Source organism: Danio aesculapii, chromosome 24 (genome assembly GCF_903798145.1).
Source record: "Danio aesculapii chromosome 24, fDanAes4.1, whole genome shotgun sequence".
In the NCBI taxonomy this organism is placed as follows: Eukaryota; Metazoa; Chordata; class Actinopteri; order Cypriniformes; family Danionidae; genus Danio; species Danio aesculapii.
In genome coordinates this window covers 16,257,406-16,272,390 of record NC_079458.1, presented here as the reverse complement: position 1 = coordinate 16,272,390, position 14,985 = coordinate 16,257,406, and the positions used below count along the sequence as shown (strand labels likewise).

Below are 14,985 nucleotides of genomic sequence, written 5' to 3'. Positions count from 1 at the left end.
AGGCCTTAGCGACCACCTAGCAACCTCTCAAAACACCCTAACAACCACCTAGCAACACCTTAGCAACCACTCAAAACACCCTAACAACCATTCAGAACACCCTAGCAACCACTTAGCAACACCTTAGCAATCATTCAGAACCCCCTATCAAGAAACATGCCTAGCAAGAAACAGGCCAATCCATACTAGAAACATGCTAACCATATATGTACTTATAACTGTTTTAAACTTCGTAAAAACTACTTAAGGTATTTAAACTTTAAAACTAGTTCAAACTTTAAGACGAGGCTTTCTCAAGCCACCATAAAGTTTGTCTACGAACTTTACTTTTCTAATTTTATGCTACACTTTTTTAACTCAACGTTTGTGTTTGTCCATATCTGACCGTACAGCAACATTTTTGTTTGAGTGTATTAACTTTTTAATGTTGTGTTAACTAATGCCTTCATCTTATTGCATTGTAAAGTTTAGCAAAAATATCTATTGCACATGTTAACATCTTCTATATATGTATTACTCACACAGCGCACTCTCAAATGTCCATGGTCTGGTTTACATATTGTGGCCTATAGAAACAGCTGCTAATGAGGCATCTACAGTATACATCTATGGCTAAATTCCCTTAAAAAAGGATTCCAATCCACAAATACTTGACCGTTAAACCACATAGATAGATCTATTTAGGCTCCAGTGCATGCGGCTGGCAGGAGGAGCAGGAAGTGCGTGGATGCCAGGTGGAGGAGGAGAATTCAGGTGAGGATTTGCATAGCTCTGTGGCTGTGCAGGACACTTTTTCCCATCAGCTACAGTTCAGAAGAGGTTTATACACAGCACCGAGGAAACTGGGTGAGCAGGATCACACAGCAAGTCCGAGCGGCACCAGGTAAGGACAGATGATGTCTTATTTTTGTCAGTTTTGGGGTTGTGGTTTGATGTTTTACTTTGCAAATGTTTAGTTTAGTTCATACAGAATGTGTTAGAAGCACAACTGCATGCATTTGCACTCAAATCTACCTAATTCTGTTGAAAAAGACTACATTTTCCAGTGAGTTTGCAAGCAACTTCTGTTATTTGGTTATATTTGTGCAGTTGTGGGTTAAAAGTCAGCCTATAACTGAAGATCTGAAATGCCTCATGTACATACAACTTCCAATATTTGGTTATTATACCAGTCTGGTTGAGGGTAAAATTCAGCATATACTGTAGCTGAAGACATGAAATGCCTGTAAACTGGTAGTGCTGCTATCAGACACTTGAATTTGAGGGATAGTTCACCCAAAAATGTAAATTCTGTCATTATGGTGGCTTGAGAAAGCCAACATACTGTTATACTACATGTCTTCATCTTCTTCTTCTGAGACTAATTTCAATATGCATCTCCTCTTAGACCGTTCATACTACAACCACCAAACTTACTCCAAACTGCTCTGACTTAGGTTGCTTTTCTTTTTTTCAACTGATCTGACTTACGGTTTTCCGAAAACTGACCCGGAAAATTCGGAAAAGTCCCATTGACTTAACATTGGACCAAACTTTGTGACCTTATAACTTTGCACCAGACTGTAATACAGACTTAAGGCTGGGCTCATTTACATCAGACTAACAATCTGCCAACCACTGATGACATTTCAACTTACTAGTCACACCCTAGCAACCACTTACGGGACCCTAGCAACTGTCCCATAGACTTCCATTGTAAAAAACTGCCATTGACTTTACATTGGACATACTAACAACAAACCAACTCATACTAACAATACACTGATCCATACTAGAAACATGCTAACATAGTTCTCCATCGATGCCGACTGTTTCAAATGTCGTTAAAACTACTTCAATTATTTAAACTTAAAACTACTTCAAACTTTCAGACGAGGCTTTCTCAAGCCATTAGAAAGTTTGTCTACAAACTTTACTTTTTATTCTCATCCAGCGGTTCCAAATCTGGTTGATTTTCTTTTCTGCTGAACTCAAATGAATATATTTTAAAGAATGTAATAAACTGGTAATCATTAACTTTCATAGTTGTTTCTTTTACTACATTGGAAGTAAACTCCTAACATTTTCAATATATCTTCATCTGTGCACTCAAATGCACCAAATTCTATTGAAAAATGTCTACATTTTCCTAGTGAATATATACTTTGAACTTCCATCATTTGTTATTACCTGTCTATGGGTAGGGCAGACGGAATCTGCAGACATTTTTTGCTATTTTTGCTGAGAATTTTGCTAAAAATCTGCGGATTTTTGCGGAATTATTTTGGGAGTTATATGTGAAATAAAAAAATAATATATTTTTATTATATCGAATCCAATATCGAATCCAATTAGATCCACTTTATTTAATAATAATAATAATAATAATAATAATAATAATAATAATAAAAATAATAATAATTCCTTACATTTATATAGCGCTTTTCTGGGCACTCAAAGCGCTTTACACATGGGGGGGGGTCTCCTCATCCACCACCAGTGTGCAGCATCCACCTGGATGACGCGACGGCAGCCATTTTGCGCCAGACCGCACACCACACACCAGCTGATTGGTGTAGAGGAGATTAAGCCAATTATGATATGGGGATGATTAGGAGGCCATGGTGGACAGAGGCCAGTGGGCAAATTTGGCCAGGACTTTATTTGGTAAACAAAGCAAGTCTCTCATATAATAGATCTACTAAAAGACAGAAAATATTACTGTACAAACTGTATTGCAAATAAATCAAATGAACCCGGTTATATTAGTCAATGATATTACAGTAATTAATTAAAAAACTGAATAAATATAGATTAACACAAGTAAATAAACAGAAATAAGGATGGGCTAAAAATCTGTGGAATTCTGCGGAAAATCTGTGGAATTCTGTGCGCGCAGATTCCGTGTGGGCCAAGCTAGGGGTCACAATCACCCTTGAAGATCTGAAACACCTCTAAACTGGCAACTTGAGTGTTTGCATTACACACCTTGTGCTCTCAAATGCACCTGATTCTGTTGAAAAAGTCTCAGTAAATTTACATCGAGCTTCTATAATTTGTTTATACCTGTCCGGTTGTGGGTCAAAGTCAGCCTAGTTTTGAAACTCCTCTAATAAACTGGCGGATCTGCTGCCGCTGGGAATGGGTCGTCATGTCAAAGCGCGGACCAATCAGATGTTTCCCTGAGCTCCGCGTGCTGGAGCCTAAATTAGGTCATGATCTTAATAAGTATTGTGGCTCTGAGATTCTCTGAGTGTGTGGAAGCGAGCAGAAGAGGACCTGACGGGGAACAGCCGTTGTGGTTGAGGAGGTGTGGAGCTCGTGCTGGCAGCTGGACAGGTAAGGGCAGCGTAGGGTCAGGATTTCAGGCTCCTGTGTCAGTCTAAGGTCAAAGTGCGGTCATCTGTCACCGTCTTCATTATGTGCTCCAGCAATGCTGCAATTCGTTCATTCTCTAGAACGTTCATGCATATTATTGAGAGCATTTCCATCTAGGTTACAGTTTAGTCTCCTAAATAGTTTCACGTAATACATATATGCAAATCAGAGGCGTTGACATTCATGTGTTTGGTGTACAGTGAAGTGCAAACTATCTGAGATGACTAAAGTTTTGTTATATAATACAAGTATAAAAATAATGTGATTGTATAGAATTTATTTAGGATTATTTGTGTATTTCTTCACTTATCATATTATTTAATAATGTATAAATAATAATAATATTTTAATAATATTTATTAATTAATACACAACTTAATTGTATTAACTAATAAATATAGGCCTCAGTAAATCTCAATTATATATGTCATGCAATATGGCTTTATATCAGCACTGGTGAGAGGTGTGGATTGGCTCGTGGCCACAGCCCATGTGCCTTAGTGTCCCACCAGTGACGCTATAAAGCCACATCGCACTGCTACGAGTGTAATATTGCATTTATACAACAGTTCGACGGCAAAATCATGTATATAAAAAAGAAAATCAAACATGGAGAGTCTCAAAATCCTTTTGTATGAGCAACTACTTTCTTCCGCCATTAATTCACATCTGCGCCTGACGTCAGAACAGCAGAAACAGTTGCTCATTCACTAACATCACTTTAAACCTAGTACTTGAATGATTCTGTAGCGTAATGTCCAAAGTGATGAAAACAGGTGATTTTGCTCACATTTTAAAATTATAAGGCTGAACGGCATGAAATCCGTCTAGTGACATTTCCCAGTATTTCTCTGTTGCAATTGGAAAATAATTAACCTCCAAAAAGCCAAAGCAAAGCAAACACTACCAGATTACCATGGTATAAATACACAACTACAAAATACAAAAGAGAGAGATCGACTTAGAATGTCACTTACCTGTTTTATAATGATTTGATCAGCTGTAGTTTGAATTTACAGTGGGTTTTTCCTCCCCTAAGGGCTTATTATGTGGTCTCTGTTGCCATCTTGTGGCAGAACGTCAACCGTCTTTGTTGTTCTCAGAATGACAGACTGATTGCCACAAATGTGGTGAATCTCAGAAATGATAACTATTTAAAATAGACATTATCTTTATAAATAAGCTGCATAGTTGCAATCTAAACAACTACATTCTCGACTAAAAAAGCCTCGAAAAATACATACAAGGTACATACAATTAGCCTTTAAATTGGCCAACACACCAATAAAAAATAAGTCTTTCCTAATAAACTAAATTAAAATAAATTTTAAATTATGACAGGTATTTGTCAATAAAGAAATTAAGATAAAGGCTCTGTGGGATTTGTTTTGCCACTTCTCTTCTCAATCCGGCCTTAAGGCAACGGTGAAGCTGAATAATTAAAGAATAATGCCAGCATTAGCCTATATACTCTGACTACATTATGCATTTATGGTTTAATTAATATTTAATTAATTAATTCATTCATTTTTGGCTTCGCGTCTTTATTAATCTGGGGTCACCACAACGGAATGAACCGCCAACTTATCCAGCACATGTTTTACACAGCGGATGCCCTTCCAGCTGCAACCCATCACTGGGAAACACTCATACACTCTCATTCACACACATACATTACGGACAATTTTAGCTTACCCAATTCACCTGAACCGCATGTCTTTGGACTGTGGGGGAAACCAGAGCACCTGGAGGAAACCCATGCGAATGCGGGGAGAACATGCAAACTCTACACAGAAATGCCAGCTGACCCAGCCGAGGCTCGAACCAGCGACGTTATTGCTGTGATGCAACAGCACTACCTAGTGTGCCACTGCATTGCCCTAATATTTAGTTATAATTTGATAATCCTTTACCCACCAAAATTAGGCTACATGTTTTTGTGGAGGAACATTATTGAATCCACTGTAGATGGCTTTAGTGAGGTCCTGCGCTCACTGATGGTGTGTCCAGCAGCACTGAATACCCTTTCACTGCTGCTGCTACTGGCCGGGATGCCTACTGATCTGGCTGATTTTGCAAGTTTTGGGTAGGATTGTTTGCTCATCTTCCACCAGCCAAGAGAATCCATTTCATTTTCCATGACAGTGGTTTCAATGTAGCGAGTGACCTTGTCATTTTCCCACTCCGCAAAATTTTTGTCTCTTTTTGACTTCCCTGTCATCATTTGTTTCACATTTGCAGGGATGAGTGTTAATGTTGTAACAAACGATTTGATAACTTTCTTGCGCTAATCGAAATGCATTATATGACTGTTCATTTACCGCGCAAGCCAGAGCGCTAGCTCAAGCCCAGCCCGACCCTGTCTAAAATTATAGAAATTAAGCCCGAACCCACCTGAACCCATCGGGTTCCTTTGGGTTCAGGCAAAGAACTTTAGCTCTACTTATGTTGTCCAACAGTTGCAATATTTGTCAAACTATAATGAGTTTATTCATCTGATGTCAGTCTATGTGAGTGGAGTAATACACAATGTTATAGATGGTGTACGAGTGCTGTTATTATGTAAATATTGCATGGCTATCAGCCAATCAGATTTGAGAACCGGAGAGAACTATATATGTAATCCTGATTTATTTAATTATAATAAGTTATAAATAAATATATAATGATGTATTGAGTATTTGAAATTTGAATTAATAAGATTAATTTATTTTAATAAATATTTTTATTTATATTTTTGGCAATATATAATACAAATATTACATTTTTATTTCATATAATATCATTAAAAATGTAGGTTTGTATTATTAATAAACACATACTGTATTCACAAATAATTATATATATACAGTTGAAGTCAGAATTAGTAGCCAGCCTTTGAATTTTTTTTTTCTTTTTTAAATATTTCCCAAATGATGTTTAACAGAGCAAGGAAATTTTCACAGTATGTCTGATCATATTTTTTCTTCAGGAGAAATTCTTATTTGTTTTATTTCAACTAGTATAAAAGCAGTTTTAAATTTTTAAAAAACATTTTAAGGTCAAAATTATTAGCCCCTTTAAGCTAACTTTTTATTGGATAGTCTACAGAACAAACTATCATTATACAATAACTTGCCTAATTACCCTAATCTGGCTAGGTATCCTAACTAACCTTGTTAAGCCTTTAAATGTCACTTTAAGCTGTATAGAAGTGTCTTGAAAAATATCTAGTCAAATATTATTTACTGTCATCATGGCAAAGATAAAAGAAATCAGTTATTAGAGATGAGTTATTAAAACTATTATGTTTAGAAATGTGTTGAAGAAATCTTCTCTCCGTTAAACAGAAACTTGGGAAAAAATAAACAGGGGGGCTAATATTTCAGGGGGGCTAATAATTCTGACTTCAACTGTATACATAAAATCAAATATAATATTTCAATTATTATTAATAAATGAAATTGTTAATATTTCCTAAGTACAAATGTGTGTGAAGTAAAAATATAATTACAAATATTTTATATGATGTATTATAATTCATAGTAAGTTTTCTAGGGAAGTCTTCTTATAACTACTGATATTTATCCTTACATATAAATATAAACATGTGAAAAGCATCTGAACCTTTAATGTAAACAAAACATATGACAGACTGCATTACATTACAATGTCACTTGACACTGTCACAGGTTTACTCCATAAGTAAAAAATAGCATAATAGTTCTGATTCAGATTCATAAGCCTGTATTCTAGTTTACATAACATTTTAAATTCCAGATTCTATTTTTTGTGAGACCCCAATGTGTGTATGTGTGTGTGTGTGCAATAGTGGCAGGACAGTGATTGGCGCTATAGTGTGCTTTTATATATAAGGCTGCCCGTGAAGTGAACAGTCAGAGTGGACAGAAAGCAGGTCTCTGTGTATCACACGACTATTTATAGTGTGAACAAATCCCAGATATGAGCGGAATCCCCTGCTCCTCCACAGCCTGGAGAGAGGAACAGAAAAACAGACAGAGAAGGTGCTGAACAGAACCAGAACCAGACCTCAGAGAACAAGAAAAAGACAGAAACAGAAGAGTGAGAGATTGACACTTGTGTGTCTGACACCAGGGAACAGCAGTTTACTTAGAACACCAGCAGGTATGCAACATTTGAGGACAGAGGGAAGATGTGCATGTGTGTGTGTGTGTTTGTGTGAAACTATACAGTGCTAAAAAGAAAATGTAGAGGTAATGATGCTATAGACCAATATATCAAAGCATTGACCACTTTCCTGCTTCCTCATTTCTTAGGATATATGATGCATGTTCTTTTGGTTTGGATTCTGAATTATTCATGACTTTTGTGAGGATGACTCAAGCGAAATCAGGCCTATGTATGAACCTCTGGAACAACACACAGGATCAATTTAGACATTCACTGTATCTTTAGACAAGCATTAGCATTCTGTGCATGCAAATACGTTTACTGTCTGTCTTGTGGTTCTGGTGATCACATCTAAACATAGAGCTGTGATGACGTTTGAGGACTGACACAGTAAACAGTGGCAGTCTGAATGTTCAATCGAATGATTCTGATACACTGATATACTTCTGAAAGCGAAAAATCTAGTTTGAGAGGTTGGAATGGTCTAGAATGTTTGACGTTTTCGGTAATTGGGGGTTATGTAATGCAAATAAACCGCACTGAAAAGCATCGTGGGAGTCCTTGAACATATAATATTCAGTGTGAGATTTCAGTGAAACAGCAGGTGGGTCAGTTTAGAAATTCAGATGGTGAATTGCATTTAAGGAACCAAAAAAGATTCTTCATTTCTTCGCAAAGGTTGTAGTTTGATGCTTTGATTAGCTGTTTTTAATCTTTAATTAGGCTTCTGATTGATATTTTGGGGCACTAGAGTGTTTTAGGAGGGCATGTTTGTGGAGGTTTGGACAGCTGCCATAGTGCTCGGCTCTTTGAAAAGTAAATTTAGCTCAACAGCAGTGACTCCACTTAAAGTACTAATGTTGATGTGCAAACATCATCCTTGGTTACAGTTGCTAAGGTTGTTAACCCTTTCTATAGAAGTTATCCATATTCATATGCTAAGATTTCATACTATATATAAACTCAGAGTTTTATTGTCATACATATTATACATTTAACTGACCGGCATCAAGTTTTTTGACCAGACTTTTTGCATTTGTACACTAAGTGATCAGTTATTTTACTTTAAAAAAGTGAGTAAACCTAATTTAAGGTTCCCTGTTTAGGCTTCTAATAACTTTTCTTCATTGTCGTAAACCTCTTTCAGCATGGTTTTGAATACCTATTTCTATTTGTCTATTACCATTCTTTTATTTATTTTTAACTGGCTTAAGTTTACCCTTACCTATAACCTTTTTTTGATTTGGAAATTTGTTTTATGTATATTCATTTTTGTGTGTATGTGTATATGTATATATATTATTTTATTTTATTATTTTTATGTGTTTTAGTATGTCCTTGTCATTACTCTTCAGTTTTTCCTTTTTATTGACAGTGGTTGGCACTATTATTAATACTATTATTTAACAACCTGTATATTGGTTATTACATGTATATCTTAGGCATGTTTTTCTGTGTTCGAAAAATACAAAATGAAAGAAAAATTTGATGGAAAAGAAAAACAAAGTGTGTGAACTTGTTGTAACTTGGAACTTTTAAGTTTACTTAATTTTATAATTATTCATGTACTTCATTTACTTTATTTTAAGTATACTAATCGCTTTTTACAGTGCACTTAGATGTATACTTAGTGAATGAGACTGGTCACTATTTATGTTATAGTTCTTTCACTTTTCTCCTTATAAATGCTGAAACAAATGTTTATGTATCTTTCGTGGTGCATGATTGAGTATTTAAGAATAATATTATTACATAACAGGGTTAAGAGTGCAAATTTAACAGCCCTGTGTAATATATATATATACAAACATCTGAAGTCAGAATTAATAAACCCCCTAAATTATTAACCCCCGTTTATTTTTTAGAGAAGATTTTTTTTCAACACATTTCTAAACATAATAGTTTTAATAACTCATTTCTAATAACTGATTTATTTTATCTTTTCCATGGTGACAGTAAATAATATTTTACTAGATATTTTTCAGCACAAATATCTTTCAAAAAATATATAGCTCAAAGGTAATTCTGACCTTAAAATGGTTTAAAAAAAATAAAAACTGCTCCTATTCTAGCTGAAATAAAACAAATAAGACTTTCTCCAGAGGAAAAAATATTATCAGACATACTGTCAAATTTTCTTGCTCTGTTAAACATCATTTAGGAAATATTTAAAAAAGAAAAATTCAAAGGGGGTTTAATAATTCTGATTTCAAATTGATAAATTTTTTTTTATTAAATTACCCATTACATTGTGTGTTATTAAAGTCTACACCTTCCCCAACCCAACCGTCACAGTAGCATGGGCATTACCATAGTGGGCGTAACAATTTCTACTAAGTATTAGAACTGATCCAGTACAGTACGTCATCGTGCTACAGACTGCAGTGAGGATATCTTAGTTCACATACGCAAACACAGTTCTTTATTGGCCCTGTCCCGAATGGCATTCATGTGGACTTTTGGTAATGTGGCCTTGAAAAAAGTCTTTGCATTGTGCATTCAACTGGGGATTCAGTGTCAATGCTTGACCAAGGGCATGTCTGAAGTTGGAGCTGACGCGATTGTCATAGCAGCGTCAGCCAATGAAATTAGTCTGCAATCAACTACTGTCTGAGCTGGGGCATTTGCATGATGCGATCTGATTGGCTGATGCTTCCATTGGCGCTTGAAAAGTTGAGAATTTCCCAACTTCTGCAGCGAGCAATCCACCATGGAGTTCGGCAACGCCTGACGTCACCTGTTCAAAGTGATTGGCAAGCGTTGACGCTGACGTAGGGCTCTAAATGAACCAGAATTTGTGGAGACTTTTATGCCAGTGTGTTGATGTACTTCCAGCTGAAACAGAATATTGATTAGGGGGTGGGGCTTTTTTTGTGCACATCATTCCATTATAGTGAACTAACGGTTAAGACAGGTGTGGTTAAAATGAACACAATCTTATGGCAATTCGTAACTTTTTGATTTAGTGGCTAATTCGTATGAATTTGTACGATCTAATTCGTACAATTTAGCATGATTTGCTCATCCCCCAATGACGGTTGGGTTTAGGGGTGGGGTTAGGTGCCACGTCTCCTTTTTAAAATCGTACAATTTTGTACAACTGAACTCGTATGAATTTGTACGAATTAGCCACTAAACTGCCAAAATGTAAAATACTTACATTTTCTTGTGAGATCAGGCGGGGTTAAAGATAATGTACCTGAAGTCATCAAACTGAAGTCATCCAACGCATGTCTAGAAGGGCTGTTACACCAAAAGTGGTCAAACTTTGATTGAAAATGACCAAAACAAACATTTTTTTCAGTGGATTAACTTTTGGAATGAACTGTTAAATCTTCATTCATTTTCCTTCAGCTTAGTCTCTATTTCAGAGGTCGCCATTGCAGAATGAACTGCCAACTATTCCAGCATATGTTTAACGCAGCAGATGCCCTTCCAGCTGCATCCCAGTACTGGGAAACACCCATACACTCATTCAATTATTCAATTCATCTATAGCGCATGTGTACCGCAAACCCGCGCGAACACTTGAAGAACATGCAAACTCCACACAGAAATACCAACTGGCCCAGCTGGGACTCGAACCAGCAATCTTCTTGCTGTGATGCGACAGTGCTAACCACTGAGCCACCGTTCCACTCAACTGTTAAAAATCTAAAGAATAACAATGTGCACTAGCAAAATAAACATTGTAAAATTTGATTTCACATGGACTTAAATTGTACATGCTCTCTAAGTCTGGATCATGTACCATCTGTAATTTTTGCCATCTGAAGTGTGCTCATCGGTGCCCCCTTTGCACTTTTGAAGCAGTCTTTAAAAAAAGCCACACTGCTGCAGGCTTCACACAAATTATAACCCAGAAGTCGAAAGACCAATCAGACAATAGTTTACAGTACTGATGTTAGAGAAGAAAGTATTGTTGTCAAGTACTCACGCATGCCTATAGACTAAACAAAATATTTTGAATTCAGAATCCCAAACACTGTTGTCATGTAAATAAATGGGTAAAATACAAGTTGTACACTACAGTAAACTCCTAAATTACAAGTGTGAAATGTTCCTTTACTTGGCGTAAAAGGCTGTTACGAAAGCCTATAACCTGGGGATGAGTGCTGCGTGCCCCCCCCCCCCTCCCCACCTCTAGGTCAATGATTTTTTCTGATTCTTGCTCCACCCACTAGAGATCTGTATTGAATTAGAGAAGGAGAGAGATGTTGAGAGACTGAGAGTATTTATAAAAATATTGCAGGCATGCGTGATGGCTGTAGCACACAGGAGGATTCCTCTTCTAACCCAGGTGTTCTCAGCGGGATGCTCCATCAGCAGCATAACCCGGCAAATTACGGGCAGTAAGCTCCCCGCGAGCTCATAATCAAAGCTCATCTGCTTACAGCTGCGTTCATTACTACGCTGGATGATTTTACATATTTCCCAACAGCTTCCTGCCAGAGACACACAATTAGTGGGATTCAATATTCATCCTCCACTGTTTGAAATGTGTTTGTTTCTGCATTTGGTTTGTGGTGGCCGGTTATGTAAATGTCTTCTCTAACATTTCCAGGGGTCATTCTTAGGAAAGCTTTTACATGGCAGCGTTTAATAATGTAAATAAATCATTCAGTAATAACAATGTACATCATTTCTTTTTGATTTCTGTGTCTGTTTATGAAACCCTTTTTGAAGGAGTGTATTTGAGAATATAAACTATATAGATTTGGTTATGCGAGGCTATAGTTTGAAGTAATTTTTCGGTCACACTTTATTTACAATTAACAATATTATCAAACCATTTACATACCATTAACTCAGACTATTAGCTCAATAAAGTACTAATTTGCTGCGTATTAATAGTTATAAAGTAAAATAATATAAAGAAGTAAAAATAAAATAAAATAAAATAAAGAAGTAAATAGCTAGTTCTATCAAACCTCTTCAGCTGCTTCAGAACGCTGCAGCACGAGTGGTCTTTGATGAACCCAAAAGAGAACATGTCACTCTGCTACTCACCCGTTTGCACTGGCTGCCAGTTGCTGCTTGCATTAAATTCAAAGCTCTGATGTTTGCTTACAAAGCTACCTCTGGCTTTGCTCCTTCGTATCTGCTCTCACTTCTGCAGATGTATGTGCCCTCCAGAAACTTGCATTCTGTGAATGAACGTCGCCTCGTTGTTCCATCCCTAAGAGGGAAGAAATCACTTTCCCAAACTCTCACATTCAATCTGCCCAGTTGGTGGAATGAACTTCCTAACTACATCAGAACAGTAGAGTCACTTGCTGTCTTCAAGAAACGACTAAAAACTCAACCGTTTAGTCTCCACTTTCCTTCCTAATCTTAACTGCCTCTCTGGCTATACCACTAACTGTACTCTCTCTCAAAAAAAAAAAAAAACTTTACTAATGCTTTGCTTCTTAGACTTTACACTCCTGAAACTTGTCTATAGCACTTGTCCACTGCTGCTCTTATAGTTGTGTAAATTGCTTCCTTGTCCTCATTTGTAAGTCGCTTTGGATAAAAGCGTCTGCTAAATGACTAAATGTAAATGTAAATAACAGGGTAAATTCTGAAAAGATGGTAAACATCAGGCTAGGGCTTTTCTTTTTCTGGATTGCTTTTGAAAAGACTATTGGTTGGGTTTAGGGAAGGAGGAGGGTGGGTCAGTCGATCGGTCAGTGAGTCAATTCGTCAATAGCAGCCTCTGGTGGATTCACGAAAAACAACTGCAAAAAAATGTAGCTCCTGGGACGTATTTGGTGCTCTCCAGAAATGTATATAGCAGTACGTTTTCAGAATGAGCTTAGGTTGAAATTAGCAGTTTTATGTATTTTGTGATTCATGTTTTTATTATATGCTTGTGAATTGCCTGATGGGATCTTTCTTCCAACAACTTTTAAACTTAAAATGTTCAAAAAAAAGGGACTATAATATGGTACAAAAACTTTGTAATAAACTGCCAGTCCATTTTTTGACTTATTTGTCTATGTATTATTTCTTATATTATTTCACACTACTAAATGTCACTTTCTTAAACTGTGGAGTTGAATTTTCAACATCAAAAGTCGACAGAGTCGAGATCAAAATCCCGTAATGTAATTCACAACTGTAAATAAATAGAAAACACTTGTGAATCACTAAATATGGAAAACTGCTAATTTACGGATATTTTTACAGTGTACTACCTTACTAACTATTAATAAGCGGCAAATTAGTACTTTATTGAGCTAATATTCTAAGTTAATAGTATGTTAATGGTTTAATAATATCATTAAGCTGGGTTAAGTTTAGTTGGGTTTAGGTATTAAGTAAGATCATATGAGGTGTTCAGATGCAAAAACCTGAATTTTTTTCTAATGTTAGCATTTTTCTTAGGCTCCTATATATTAATTGAGTAATTTCACTTTTATGGCAAAGAATGGGTTATTTTCTTCACTTTTAACATGAAATAACTGAACATAACAATGCTCATTGTAAAAGAAAATTACAGATGGCATTTAGAGGTTTTTGCATCTGAACTCTTTATTTATTTTATAAGTACTAATAAACAGCCAATAATGAGCAGCTGTAGTTAAAAGTGGGACTGTACACAGTTGACCACTTAGGCCTATTAAAACATTATTAAAACTGTACTGACAGAAAAAAGCACAAGAAAGAACACAGCTTGGAAAGAGAAACTTATTTTATCGAAGCACTTTAATTTTAGACAGTTATTTAAGATTTTTTAGTTACAAAAAAAAATTACAGTTAGCCTACTAGAGAAATTTTATGTCGGCGCGGGATCTGAGCGGTATTGGTTTACCGGTGAGCAAACACACAACCATGTAGCAGATTGCTTTGCTGAGTGTCACACCACTCAGCTCCGCTCACATACTCTCGCTGCTACAGTATATCCAGTATATCAAGTATTTTACGTTTTGTCAGTTTAGTGGCTAATTTGTACAAATTCGTACGATTTTAAAAAGGAGGCGTGGCACCTAACCCCACCCCTAAACCCAACCATCATTGGGGATGAGCAAATCGTACTAAATTGTATGAATTAGATCGGACGAATTCGTACGAATAAGCCACTAAATCAAAAAGTTACAATTTGCTGTGAGATTGTGTTGGTATATCAGTTCAGTATGTTCACTATTACCCAACTGCCCCCTGCTGGCCATGTATTTCTTGTGTTAGACCATGTTGTGCTGTGCCGCAGTTTACTTTAACGTGCGACACCACTTTAAATCCCTCATCCATTCTCATTAGCCATATGTACACTACGGACAATTTAGCTTACCCAGCACAGGGAGTTAATGGTATATTAATGGTTTGATAATATCGTTAAGTTGGGTTTAGGTATTAAATAAGATTATGGAAAGTAGAAAAAAAGATCATATGAAGCGTTTAGATGCAAAAACCTTGAAGTGCCATCTGACATATTCTTCTAATATCTCCTATCTCTTAATTCAGTAATTTCACTTTTATGGCAAAGAATAGGTTATTTTAATCGCTTTTAATATG

At 36.2% G+C, this 14,985-nt stretch overlaps 1 protein-coding gene across 3 annotated transcripts in view; it reads left to right on the top strand.

Annotated features, from left to right (window-relative positions):
• Positions 1 to 814: 814 nt before the first annotated feature.
• smpx (small muscle protein X-linked) overlaps positions 815 to 14,985 on the top strand; it is a 31,815-nt gene continuing 17,644 nt past the window's right edge. The window contains exon 1 of one of the 3 annotated variants that reach the window (XM_056451011.1): positions 815 to 883. The gene's annotated coding sequence lies outside the window, so the exon portion shown is untranslated. Of the gene's footprint in view, positions 884 to 3,233; positions 3,319 to 7,224; positions 7,483 to 14,985 lie in introns of those variants that run through there. The other 2 variants (XM_056451010.1, XM_056451009.1) reach the window with 2 other exon arrangements.